Source organism: Gavialis gangeticus, unplaced genomic scaffold (genome assembly GCF_001723915.1).
Source record: "Gavialis gangeticus isolate Ggan-Ray unplaced genomic scaffold, GavGan_comp1, whole genome shotgun sequence".
Taxonomy (NCBI): Eukaryota; Metazoa; Chordata; order Crocodylia; family Gavialidae; genus Gavialis; species Gavialis gangeticus.
In genome coordinates, this window is record NW_017729029.1 from 54,458,560 (window position 1) to 54,473,024 (window position 14,465).

The 14,465-nt window shown below is 42.5% G+C and overlaps 1 protein-coding gene and 1 long non-coding RNA gene across 2 annotated transcripts in view; one reads left to right on the top strand and one right to left on the bottom strand.

Moving 5' to 3' along the window:
* Positions 1–2,869, bottom strand: part of LOC109300795 — a 20,227-nt gene extending 17,358 nt beyond the window's left edge. Inside the window, exons 1-2 of the long non-coding RNA XR_002098331.1 lie at positions 2,762–2,869; positions 1,210–1,299 (exon numbers count right to left, since the gene is read on the bottom strand). This is a non-coding gene — a long non-coding RNA (uncharacterized LOC109300795). The remainder of the gene's footprint in view (positions 1–1,209; positions 1,300–2,761) is intronic.
* IL1RAPL2 (interleukin 1 receptor accessory protein like 2) overlaps positions 1–14,465 on the top strand; it is a 705,019-nt gene that overhangs the window by 321,163 nt on the left and 369,391 nt on the right. The gene's annotated exons all lie outside the window — the stretch shown is intronic.

Consider the following 14,465-nt stretch of genomic DNA (forward strand, 5'->3'; position numbering starts at 1 on the left):
CTTATGGCAGTGACAGTGTGGTTTGGAGCCAGGGCAGAGCTGTAACCCACTGTCCACCCACCCCAGGCGGGGCATGCAGACAGCAAGATCGCAACTCTGTCCCAGCTCCGGACCACATTGTCACTGCTGCAAGGTCTCAGCCCCGACTGCAATGGAAACTGAGTGCAGTGACATGGGTAGGGGTTGCTGGGAAACGGAGTCTGGCCACTGGCTGGATCCACCATTTTGCCCACCCCTGTTCTAGACTCTTCCCTTTAAGCCCCTCAACATGATTAACTGCAATAGTAAGTAAGTCAGTCCTGACAAAACTCTCAGTTAAAAAACCCTAGACATAGAACAAAAACCAAAACTTTGAATGCAAGGACCTTCAAATATATTGGGTCACATTAGGCTTCAAAACTAGTACAGACATGGCTAAAGTCGCAGCAAATCTACCATGAAATCTACCAAGAATAGGCCCAAATCTACCAAGAATGGTAGATTTGGGCCTGAGAAGTTGCTCTATTTGGGCCACCAAATTTTATAAGTATTGTTGAACCCAGAGCTGGCAGTGATTCACCCTTGGGTCCAAAAGCAGTGCTTTATTTCAACTCAAGTGTGGATTGTTACATCCTATCCCTGCTTACAAAATTTTCAAAAATCAGCTTTTAGATTATGTAGCTTTGTGGGATGGAATTGGGAATTCCTGATAATCCTGAGGGAGTACAAGTTGTGGTTAGTTGGTGCCATATCAACTTTAAGGCCTAAATATATTGTCCCATCAAAAGGCGACTCCAGCCTCAAAAAGATTCCACAGATACCATTTTGGACTTGCAGATGGCGTAGCCAAAGTGATTTATGCCTTGTCAGGATGAATCAAGAGTGAGCCCTTTTGAGTTTCTTCTCCATAATAATATATGAAGGTTTTGTACAGATCTAGCTGAGATGGAGAGAATATTAAAATCCTGGCTTACATGCACTAAGAAAGTGATGAGGCCATGCTTTTAACTAGATCCCAGTGAGACTGAGGGGAGAGCCTTGTTAGCAACTGGTTTGCTCATCAGAACATGAACATTGGTAATTCATGCTTTACCTAGCCTTCGGCTTTTTCCTTTCCTCCCTCTCTTCATTTCTTTTCCTTGCTCACTGTTCTGTTATGAATTCTACCTACTTGTGATTGCTCTCTGTAGCAGAACTGTGTTTGCTCTAGATTCAAATCATATTACTTACAGGATGCTGTCTTGGTCCATAATGGGTGCTGAAGGCAACACATTCTGGGCTCTCATCTGTGGAATTTGCTCCACACCACATCTGTAAATACTTAAAATGAAATATAATTATCTGTAGACAGGTTGCAAAGACATCTGAGGGGAGTGCACCTCCTAGGCAATTTGCCTAATGAAGGTCATTTCCTATATAGAAATCAGCTGATGAACCATTCACTGCCATTCATTTATTTTAAGTAGGATTACAAATTTAAGCGGTTGAGTTAAAGACCAATAAATCTTAGGTTATTGTAGCAGTTTGCTAAAACAGCCTATTACATTTGGTATTTAAATTCCAGGTGAGTGAAAACTTTTTAAAAGCTTTTTTCATGGGATGACATCATTCGCTGTCTTTTCCCCCTCTTGATATTCTGTTCAAATTGAATTTCCCTTTATTAAAGACAAAGACTATTGTTAAAGCCAACTGAAGCGGGGGTGTCAAAGATACAGCGTGCGGTGACATTTCACCCACCCTTCAGGACTGTTGAATGGGCTGGGAATCCTTTTTTGAAGTTTCCCCAGAACAAGTTAAATTATTTTTTACCAGCTTTCCATAGATATCATTCTTGTTGTCCTAAGACAGCAAAATATTTAAACACTTTAAGCATGTGGATAGTCCTAAATGGATTTAAGCAATGCTTTTGAAGTGAGTTTTTTTCCCCAAGACGGTGTTTCATAGACTCTTTTATCATTTCTGTTACCTAAATTTCACTCTCGTGCTCCATGCCTCCGAGGCTTAAATTGTTCATCAGTGATGCATATGATACAGATGTGGATTTGGTGAGCAGATTTGTAGTAAAGGTATATCATCCCCTGAGGTTTTGAATGAATTAAATCAGCCGTCTCCAGGAGTTTTCCTCTGAGCCAAGTTCCTAAACGGTTTCTCGCCAAGTTGAGCCAAAGGCACACCATGATAAAGGACCTTTCCAGGTTGTTCAGACTTGGAAAACCATACAACTCCTACAAACCAAGGGGATGTGTCTACACAACGCAACATAGCACTGTATAGAGACTCCTCAAGTGAAGGCATAATTCGTTTAGGTGGCGAGTTCTTTTAAAATGGTTATAGTACCTAAACTGACTCGGACACTGCTGCATGGCAATGAATTGTGTTGTGGCAGCACACCTTAAAAGAGATTTTTTTTTGTTTGTTTGTTTTATTCTGCAAAATACAGAGCCTATGTGCACTAGACCAGCATGACTTTGTTCATCTCTGTGCACTCATAAAGTAGCTCAAGGGACCTGACACAATTACCGTTGCAAACAGTGAAACTGGACACATACTGGTGTTTGGAAAAAGAGCTAGTACAACATATCAAATCTTAATTCCACCCTTCTTTAAACATTAAAGTGAATGTGCATTGTTTGTATTTGGTGCAAAATCTCAACCTATTCACATACAGGTAAAAATCAGTCAATTACTGAGATACACGTACTGAAGATCAAGTACAACCAAATGAGGCTTTGCTGAATTTCTGTGGAAAAGAAGTTACTGAATAAAATTCTACAGTACATACCAACTCCATATGCTGTCTTAGTAATGCTATAATTAAGCCAAAGAGTCATGTCAGAATGGCCTTTTCCATCTGCTCTGTGATCTGTTCAGGGACCAATTCAAAAAGGATGACAGCTGACCTCAAAAAAAGATACTTTCTGTTAATGTACAGTCTAAGAAAGCTGATGCCTAGATATATTTCACCTTCCTTCAGAAATGCATATGAATCGTTTCCCATTAAATTGGGTAAATCAGACCGTTGGGTTTTCCAATAACCAGGCATTTTTTTAAACCTCTCTCCTTGTTTCCTGAAATGCTTCTCAATATCCGAGAAGCAGGTGACTTGATGGTTTATAAAAATATGCCCTTCCATTTTATTTCCAGTGACTATTACAATGGCAACAGTTTACAATAGCAGTTTGCTCCGTTTTTCTTGCTTGCGATAGATCTCGCCAAAAAACAAACTTGTGATTACTAATAAAGCCTCAAATGTTCGGTATAAATAATTGACATGTAAGACACGAGACACTCAGCCTGTATTTATGATACTAATTGATTTCATTTATTTTGCCTCCCCTGTGCATTTCTCACTGTCAGTCTTGCCATTATCTTAATGTTGTTGTTTCCAATAACACTCAGAAAAGTCATTTTAGAGGCGGGGGGTCTTTGAGCACAGATGCATCAGGTGTGAAGCTTACTTTCCTCAGAGACGATCAAATTGGCGAAAGGAAACCCCATGGAACGTCACAGCTGAAAAACTAGGGTTTGTCCATCTGTTTGCATCTATGCTACCTTGTGAAAGTCTGCTTAATGCTTAGTCCCAAGAGTGTCTATATTCACACGGCACTGGCATATTTTTTGTTGCAACTGGGTAATGTGAAAAATGTTAACACTTGAAATCAGTGCTATCTTTAGGAAGGTCATTATCTTTTTAAGGAGAAGGATAATGGGACCTGTTTGCCAATATGGGTGATTGGTCGTAGTCAGGCTTCACGTGGAGCATTTTTTAAAGAGAGAGCATCTGCTCTTTTAGATCAAGAGGAAAAATAACTATCTGGAGCCTCAAACCACAAAATAAACTCCAGAGCTGAGAAACCAACCCTGGATGTTAGAGGCAAACATCCCTGAGTTTCAAGTGCCTTCAGATCTACATTTGACCTCTGCATCTGTTAATTCTTTTGCTGGATCTGTGGCCGGGATAAATCCAGGTAGCGTCAGTGAAGCCACTTGCCCGCTTTATTTTAAATGGGTTGCATCCAAATATCCTCCAAATCTGGGTGAGTCTGGATCTGGATCTGAACTTTAATGGCTATGGCAAACCTCAGGCTTTTCCTGTCCTATAGGACTGAAAATAGGACAATGGCTGCTTCCCTGTAGAGACTGATTTTTAGAGCAAGATCCCTGATGGTCTGGAAGAAGACAAAAAAGAGGTCAATGTATCCAGGCAACTGATTCCATTTGGTGTGCAGAGTGAGTGTATCAATACAATTGAAGTATTGGTCCTTACTCCTACCCTGGGGGTCTTCAAAAGGAGGCTAGACAGTCACCTAGCCGGGGTCGTTTGACCCCAGCATCCTTTCCTGCCCATGGCAGGGGACCAGACTTGATGATCTGCTCAGGTCCCTCTGACCCTACCTACTATGAAACTATTACTTAATTGATCATGTACTGCAACTACTGATGCATTAATTTTGGTTGGTGAGCTGAAATTCCTAAATACTGATTACCCTCTGAAGAAAAACCTCAGTCATGACTTTGCCCCTGACTTGCCAAAAATGTTAACGATATGCCCAACTTCAAACACTTCCTGAAATACTTTGCCGCAGCAGGGTCGCTCACGATGTTCACGCATCTTCAGAGTTTCATGCAGTGTCCTCGGCATCCTGCAATACGACACCATTTCTCTTTTGGTATCTCCAGCATGTGGCATAAACTGATTTCCAGGTCCCCTGTAACTTCCTCTTCTCCAAACTTTCGGCTTGCTTTCTTCCAATTACTGTGGCAAAGACTGTATGTACTGTTAATCTTGATCTGTAACGTTCATCAGCTTTCTTCTGGATTTTCTTCAGAATTTGTCTCAATGACAGCCACTGGATATGGTATTCAGGTAGGGGTCCCCCCCCGTGAATGAATACAGTGGCATTATTTTCCTTGTCTTGCTTTTATAATGCACCTTATGTTGTAGCCTAGAATCCTATTAACCTTCTTTGTACTAATGACATATCCACTTTTGTTTGCATCAGCATGTTTTATTGCTCCACAAGCACAGCTATGCTTTAAGTTGTTTAAAAACAAATTGAAAAGCAACATCCCCGGCACTGACCCAAGGTATTACACTTGTGACCTCTCTCCACTGTGACCCACAGCCATTTTTGCTGATTTGTTGCTTATGCCTGCTTAACCAATTTGCTGCTTAGGGTGGGAATTGCAGAAGCAGTCAGTGTTGACCCGTCTCGTTGCCCACTGTGCTTCAGTTGAAGTCCAATGGGAGGCCTAATGATTACAATGGGATCAGCATTAGGGCCCTCCAAAGTGCTTTTGCAAACCCCACGCTTAATGTAATAGCTGTGTGTCGTTCCGTGCTCAAGCTGATCAGCCTGAAAGGCAAACCTGTGTGGTACTTGCTCAAAGACCAAGCTATAGTTTAGTTAAAGCCCTCACCCATCATCTCCTTTGTTGCTTTTCCCTGTATCCATACCAGCATTTACTGCTGAAACAAACTGGGCTATTTTTGCAGACAGAAAAGAAGCAAAGGAATGAATTCTGTGTGCTTAGCAAAGCTCCCAACAGAAAGATCCAGCTCCTGCTTACATAAGGAATTTGTATATGTGCCAAAGTGACCTTTCACTTAGGCGTGGTGTCCACAGCAGTGCTAATTTTTGTTTTCATTTTGCTGAGTTTGAAGATCAAGTGACCAGAAAATGCCAGCACACTGCTGGACTTCTCACCATGCACTGGGTGAATCATCAGAAAAATATTCCCAATGGGGCCATTAATAATTTTCCTATTTTATGGGAGACATATAATGATTTACCAGTGGCAGAGCAGGGAACTGAACTAGTACTTCCGGAGTCCCAAGCCCATCTCTTGGATAAACCTCCTTCTTGAATTTTGTTTAATTTTCGAAATTGCTGTGGGCCAAACTTACTTTGATCATGTTGTTTGAGGTTGAGGTTAATCAGGGATGTTAATACCATGCCCCAATATATACGCCTGAGGTTGATACTGGAGCTAGATGTGTAAGAAATTGCAGCCCCCTTTGGAGCATGGTAGTGCTCTGTGAAAACAGCCCACGCTCAGTTGTACTGAAAATAAAAGCCCTGAAAACTGGAAAATCAAACAAACAGAAGAGCGCAGGCACTGCCAGTGGTGGCAAAGTTGGAGCTTTTCAGAGGTCAAGTCAGTTTGGGACCTGTTTTGATCTGGAGCCAGAGAGAGAGAGGCAGCAGCAAACATGAGAACAGGCAGTCACTGAGCCAAGTGGCACACAGGAACAGGAGGAGGAGACATCCTTTATTTCACCGTCAAGCTCTCGGTGACTTAAATCATCAAAAATTAAGGCCTAGGGCCAGATTTCTGATATTGCACCGATGTAAACCTATCATAATCTACTAAAGCCAGTGGAGTCATTCCAGGTTTATGCCCACATAAATCAGGGGAGCATTTGGCTCTGGCATGTAGGGGTTTGCAGTACAGTAATACCTGGAGATCTCAGGTGAGATCAGGCCCTCACTGTGTACAGATACTCTATACATGCACGCACACGAAGACAGTCGATTTGGATAAGACCGACAAAGGGTAGAAAGAAACATGGAAGTACCAGCTTTTTTGGCAGGTGTACTACAAATTAGCCCCATGACTTCTCTGAGTGCCAGTCTGATCTGCTTCCCTGCCTCGTTTGCTGCTCTGCTTTCTGCGTCTTGCCCTGTGCATCCTGCTAGACCTGCTGTTCTGCTTTCTGCTTCTTGCTTTGTCTCCCACTGTACGGCCTTTTCCTTCCCTGATCTGCCCCAGGCCCCACACACAAGCTGCCATGCCACTCGTGACACATGTGCCACTCAGGTTGACCACCCTGATTGCTAAGATGGTCCAGGTCTTTGTGTCATTCAGCAATCTGAATCTCTCACCCATGGAAGCTTAAAGTTGCATGAAAAAAATTGAGGGCCACTGTTGGATTTCATGTCTTCTTCCTTTCCCTCCGATGCGTTTGTAACAAGTCAGTCCTCAAAAACACCTCACATATGATAAAGTGTCACGTTCAAAGAGCAAGCCTGACACTGTTATTGCCTTTGGAAATGTTACAGTTTTTTTCAGCGGCTCCCAAACTTGCCAAAAGGTAACGCTCAGTTGGCTCAGCGGAGCTATTTTCTGTAGTTTTCCAGGGCTCGCGCTTCACAGTCAAGTTGATTGAGGCTGTGAGGTGCACATCAACATGCTGTCTTGGTGGTTGGCATTGGGCTTGACTTCCAACACGCTGCCAAGCACAGCAGAGCTGGCAGTGTTCACTCTGCCTTTGCCCTTGTGATACTTCAGTGAACTTTAAATCTGCTCCATGAATGTCAGGTGCCTAGATAGTTGCCATGCAGGGGCAAGGACTGGGGTTTTCCAAGAAGCAGAGGGAAGTTTGTCTTCTCAGTCCCTTTTGAAACTTTCAGGCAAGGTTTCTGAAGTACTCAATGTGGGACCAGGACAAGGATTTGTACACCTTGTCCATGGCTGTGACTCCCAGGGGCTACAGCAATACAGTAAATAGCTGTTTAACTCCATATGCTTCCACACTAAAATCATGTAGGAAAAGGTGGAGTAAGGATTTGTGTTAGAGAGCCCAGAATCTCCGTTATGAGTTTTGGAGACATTCAACCAGAAAGGGGCATCAGGGATGAAGTGCAAGACCTCTGGCCCTAAACTAGCATCTCCTTTTCTGGGCTCAGCTGGGTTAGGTGGAGTGCAGGTCAGCTTCAAAGTTGGCATCTGGAGCTGAGCTTTCTCTACATTTGGGAATGCTGGAATTGGAGACATTTGAATAGAGTCTTTGCTGTCACCTGAATATAGTTGGTTTTTCTTCTGCATGTTCCTTCCCCGTCCCGTTTTCAGGGTGACGAGACCATTTCACTCTCTACCTCAAAGAAACCCCTGAGAGGCTAGCTTCTCTGTTGCTTCAAATCTGAAGGGTATTCCAAAATATAGCTTAAAAGAGCTGATTTTCATTTTCCTGGCAGTCCTCCAAAATATCTGTTTTGAGTCAACTGGAAGCACCGCTTTTGAAGCTTTCAACTAATCAAAAAGTCATTTGCATTTCATCAATGGAATTTGAAGGAAAACAAGTTGGTTTTAATAAATTTGGTTTGAAAATGAAATGAGTCATGAAATATTTGCACTTTTTTTTTTGCAATTTTCTCCCCTATATGAACAGTTTAGAAAAACAGAATAGTTCACAGGATATTTTGGTGCTTAAGTATCCACATTTTTTGCTAAAATGCAGCAACTTTCAGACAAAAAGAATCTCCCATGTTGTCCACTGAAGTTTTCTACCTCCTTTCTCCAGCACGCCTTTCAATAAGGTCCTGAACATGGGCAACTGGTACCTCCTGATCCTGGGGGGGGCACTAGTGGCTGATTGCCGACCGGGGTGGGGGGCCACTAGCGGCCAATTGCCGCAGCTAGTGAAAGTGCCACCAACAAACTGGAAGTGCTGGCAGCAAATCTGGAAGTGCCGCCGGTGCTTCTCTCGGTGCCCCCGCTATCTCATCGGGGGCACCAGCCATCTCCCCACACTCCCCAGTGGCAAGGGCCAATTTCAGGTGGGGCACATGCCCCCCCACCCCCCCTGTGCCCCTCCTACACATTGCCTATGGTACTAAAGATTTTTGCAGTTCCTGCTGTGGTAGGTAGGAATTGTGCTTCTCATTTCCAAGTCTCATGGTTTTTTATAGAAAGAGGTGCTAGTAACCTTGGTTTAGAAATCAGAGAGATGTCAAGGTAGAAGGTAGGCGATTGGTGAGCCAAGCTAAAGTAGACATGATGTTTCTTGACTCTAATCCTTACTTGCATGATTAGAGCATGATGTGTGCATGTTTGCCATGAATTCCCAGAGCCCCTCAGGAGAAGCTATGTAATAAGGTGAAGTTTCACGTTACACAGACTGGTGAGCAAGAGTGCGGCTAGGAGCCAGCATGCCCCAACTCTGCTGCTGCTCTGGGTGTGGGGCAGAGGGAGGGCGGGGGTAAGGAGTGGTGCATCCTGGGATGCTGAAGGACTGAAGATGCTTCATTTTATCTCCATGGAGTGGATTGAAGTTACCCTAACATGAGCTAGGTAAAATGTCCCAGAGTTAACCTTCGTCTTAACTGACAACTTTGAGACGCTCAGAGGACACTTGGCATGAGTTAATGAGCTGTAACATGCATACATTTGCATTTTTGGTGCCCATAGTATGATTTAAGTGCAAGGTATAACTTCACCTTAACAGTAAGGCATTCTAGGCCATGTCCAGTGTTTTGGAAGTGTTTGCTGCTTCCCGAGGATACTGGTTGCTGGGGTGAGCCAGAAAGCTGTCTGGTGACTTGATGAAGATGATACCCAGTGCTGGATGGTGGAAGAAGGAACATACATGTTTATCCAGCTATAAAAGCTGCATATTATATGCTTAGATCTTTCCAGTGTTCTTCCATATTAGGTCCTTCTTGTAGCGACAGAGAGAATATAGCCTACATCTAATGATGCCTTTCATTGTGTGTTTTGAGGCTAGAGATAGTTTACCACCAGATGTAATTACACTGGGAGTCTCTGAGCCACAGTTTCTTATAGAATCTAGCATAATATTTTATCATAACACAATTTCCCACCCCCGCGCTTGGAAAGCCATATTGAGCCTCACAGTGGAAGCTATATTATCACTGTCATCAATAACTAACTTCTCATGAAATGCTGTAAATTGGAATAAGCACAGCTGCATGACTAAAATGACCTTTGAAGTTGCCTTCTGTGGAAAGCTGTGATTTTTGAATGATCAAGGGAAGGTCACAATGGGACATACCCACAGACCTTCATGCACTGTCCCCCTGGTTTGCTTATTCATTTATGTCAGAGATAAAATGCCCCTCTGTTTTAGCTGACTCTGTAGTGACCGCACAGCTCTTCATTCAAAGTCCATTCATCGCTATGTACTACAGCTCTGCCTCCCTGGAAGTGACACATTTTCATTGAAGGCCATTGTCAGGGGTATTAGGCAATGGCCTGTTATTTTAATGAAGTATTAAATAAAATTGTTTCCATGTCATGAAATGGGAAGATGGCTTGCCACAGTGCCTTAGTTACATTTTCAAGCAAGCTGGAGTCTGACCTTCAGAATACTTCATATCTCTCTTTCTCAGGCCTTCGCCTGATGGCGTGGTCAGGGCACCATGCCATTCAGTGGTGAGAGGGACTTTTAATGATGTCTGTATCTGTTAAATTGTGGTCAGATCATGCAAAGACCCATGTGATGGCTTGAGTAAGTGTCAGACCATGCCATTCCTATAGCCTGCGTGGTAGACTTTACAAGATTTTCCCCCTTCTGTCCACTTAGGAAGTGTCTCAGCCTCGTGCAGCTGAACCTAGACATTTAATTCAATGGCGTTGCGTTCTTAGTCCCACGCAGAACAATGTAGGCCGTTTCTCTTGAAGGAATCTAGCTGTTTTGTAGGCTCTACATGTCATAGCCACTGCAATACTATACAGGCTTTACCGGTAAGTGAAAAGAAAAAGTTTCAGGATCCAGAAATAACAGTAAGGCCAGGTCCCTTTCTTGCTGCTAGTTGTAATGTTTGGGAATTCATAGCTTCTAGGAAGATTCCCTTTGTTGGCTCCCACTCTACCATCTAGTTTAACCCGGCCAAGGCAAACAAGAGCCAATTAAGTTTTAATCAGAGTCACAATTCATTTCCAGCGTAAGTTTTTCAAAAAGTAATTTTTAAATTCCTACCAGTCTGAAGAACAAGCACAGCGCAGTAAGGGTCCCAGGAGCAGAGAACGGCTGGAGGAGGTGAGGATTCCTCTGGCAAGAGGTGGACAAGAAGAATAGTTCATCTTGTATCTATGTTACCATGTTGTAACAGCTGGGACAAATGATCTCCCTGCACATCTTGCTGTAATAGAATAGAGCAACCAATTGACGGCGCTTATTAATATCATTCTGCTCCCTAAAATGAAAGCAAATTTTTAAAATAGCTCTTTGTGAAGTGGAAAGAACTGGCTCCTAGCCTTGCCCAGCAGTGATAAATGAGAAGATTTGGCAGTTCATTCAGGAGCATTCATAAATTATATATGGTCAAAAATGAAATTATCAATAACCTTTGCCCTGAACCATAAACTTTTCAGTCTGAATAAATCGTTAGGAGTTACCAAGAAACTTCACAGCCCAGCACATGCTTGTACTGTAGTTGGCTTGCCCTCTTTATCTGCGTGAAAAGTGCCATCTGCATGAAAAAGTTGTGTTAACTGTTTTCTACCTGAATGGGAAAGACCTTTTTTAATACAATAAGAAAAACATACAATGTTCCTGGTAGCGTGTAATAATATTAATTTCAAAGACTGCGTAAAGGAGTGCACTCAAGTCTGACTTTGAATGAAGTTTGAATAAACTGTAGGTGATCAGTGTTTAAAATGTGGAGGAAGTCAGTGATGCAACAAACCAAATAAGTGGGTGTTTTTGCAATATGCTCGGTAGAGGATCCTGAAGATAATGATGATTACTTGTCCTTGGTTTATTCAGGGAGCTGCAGGTAGCTGTGGATGTGCCATACTGTCTTGCTAATGAGCATCAGCTGCAAAATTGTGGGGTCACGTGGCATAAAACATTCCTTGCTATATGGTGCATGGGTGAAAGGAGACTTATCTCCCTAAATTATTCTTTGTAAGTGAAAGCCAAGGTGCAACATAATGTTCGTATCGATAGTGGTGATAGGGAGATCTGTCCACAAGGGAATGGATTCCAGCCCCCCCTTCCATTCTCAAAGCTTTGCTAAGCCGCTCTTCCCTGTTGCTTTCGGTTGCTAACAAAATGAGCTGTATTTCAACCACCCATGTCAAGTTATAAAGCTCAGTGTTTCCTGAACAAATTTCTGGGTCATGTAGCTTCCTAAAATAGGGCCTAACTGAAAAGAAATCTAGGCTGTGTTAAAAGCCAGCACTATGGCTTTTTCAGAGGGAAGGCAATGTTACTTTAAGTACCGTATGGAAAAGTTGCCTTACACGTGCATAGAAGGGAGTGCTAGGTCCAGAAATCCAATAGCTAATTATGACTTTATATAATAACCCTTCAGTGAGGAGACTCCTGTCTTGAAACTAGTGATTATAAAAGACCATCTGTGAATTCTTGAATACGTTCAAAGTCGGAGTCTGCTTCAACGTTGAGAGGCCAAACAAGAACCTGCCATCTAAATAACTTTGAATCTGAATGTGGGCATGCAGGGGTGGGCTCTGCTTTCAGCTGGCATCTAAATTCATGTGGATAGGAATGCCATGCAATTTGTGTATGTGCGGCACCTGATACAGTGGGGTATTGTGAACCATATAGTAATAGAGTTTATCATTATTCTTCTTATTGAGTTTAGAGTTTATCATTATTCTTCTATTAGGCAGTTTCTAGAGTCTGTCTGACCTGTAGGTGATAAGAGATATCGCTTCCCTTCTTTTCTTTCTCTCAAGATACAAGATACTTGTATTTTTAAGTGCCAGACTATAAGTATAGTTTGAAAATACTGATTAGGAAGATGACAGTTAATCTGTCCTCTTTCTAAAGAAGACGTCAATGTAATCATCCTGTTTTTAAGAAGATCTTGAATTGCCCAGTCGTTACTCTGTTTATTATCGGCTTCTTACAGGAGTCCAGCAGGGATAATGAAAATTAGGAATAAGATGAACAATTAACTATCATTTTTTTTGTGTGTTAAAGAAACACTACGTTATATTATATATAAAGAGATGAGGAAAGATGGGATATTTTGGGGCTGTATTTGGATATTTAACTACCCAAAGTGGTTTGATTTCTACTGAAATAGCGTTACAGCCATTTTTAATAAAGAGGCAGTGCATCACCTACACATCTAGGCAGATACATATTTACTCATTTCAAAGTGCAGGTGTACTCTGCTTTTGTTATAAATGACAGTGAATTAGGATAGTGGCAGGAACATAAAAGCAGCCTCCATGGGAGTCGCATGCCTGAATATTAAGGGTTGGGAGGGAATTGTGATGGTTCATTGTTAGGTGGCATGAAAGTACGGAACAGGGCGAGGAAAAATGTCATATTAGCATAGATGTTTTGCAAGCGGCGGTGTTAGCAGAGCTCCGTTGACGAAGTCTGCACCAGGCCACTTTTTTGACAGAAGAAAATCACAGTTGAAAGTGCATCCTCACTGCCCGTGGAATTTCATTAGCATGTGAATCCACCTCGGCATGGCAGACGTATCACTGTACCCTTCAGAGGGCTGTATGAAGACAGCCTTCACTATTTGGACTTGGGTAAAATTTGAAAAAGCCTGGAATTGGCATTGCTGAGCGAGGGAGGCTCTTGGGATGAAGCAGAGAAGGTTTTTTTCTTTTAAAACTCCAGCAGGAAGCTTAACACGTGTAGTGCTGTTCGGGATCTCAAGCGCTGTGTCCAACTGTACTTGAACGATGTGGGATTCATGGAGCTTTTGACTCAACCTGGCTTCGTTGAATAGGGGCAGGTGAATTTTTAAATCTCACGATATCGATGAAAACTACTACTCCGTTCTTCTAGTAAGCTCTGATTTCTTTCCATTAAGGCTGGCAATTGCTGTTGGGGACTGTGTGGTATATATATCAAGCTATAGCCCATCAGTTGTCACTGCCAACTCCTGAAAGCAGAAGTTCACTTAACAGACCTCAGAAAGTTACTAAATATTGCTAGGTAGAACTTTTAAAGCTGTCCAAAATCTTACTGGTCAATTTTTCTAAGTATTAAATGCCATAAAAAGATACAGCAGCCTTTATACATGTATTTTGTTAACAGGAATGCCACAAACATCACTAGATTTAATGACAAGATTGCTAAGTTTATAACACCGTCATCCATCCATTTGATATCCGATAAAATGGTAGCATTAGGTTGCCGGTGATTGATCTAAATGCGACTTGGTGACAGAAGTGAAAGTGTCCATCCCTCATACATGTTCTTAACCTTAGCAGCTTCTTAATGAACATTTTGTCATCGTGGTGACTTATATTGAGGGTGAGAATTAAGGGGGCATTTTGGGGGGGCTGAGCCCCTCCATAAGAGAAGAGAGCCCTCCTGTAAGCTTTGAAAATCATAACCTGGGGGGTGGTCTCCGATCAGATTGCTCCTTCACTTAGGTGGACTTGTTAATCAATGAACTGGGTTAATTTTTTTTGCAGACCTTCCTCCCCCGCAAGAGTCTGTTTAACTTGAGCCCTGATTATATTCCTGTTTCACCTGTGTGGGATAGAAAAGGCAGGTTTAAGTTGTTCAGTCCCAAGTTATGTTCTTTCAAAAATTACTAAAATGTATAGTCTATAGAAACAAGAAACAGTGGAACAGTTTTTAATACCCGTGTCCGGACAGGGATGAGTCCCCTCACCTCCATCACTTGAGTTACTGCTGAGACTCATGCTCCCTCTAATCCCTTCTGCTCTATGTACAGTACAACAAACCCAATGCTTAGGCCGTACATATGACTTGGAGGAGCCCTGAGCACCTGCCC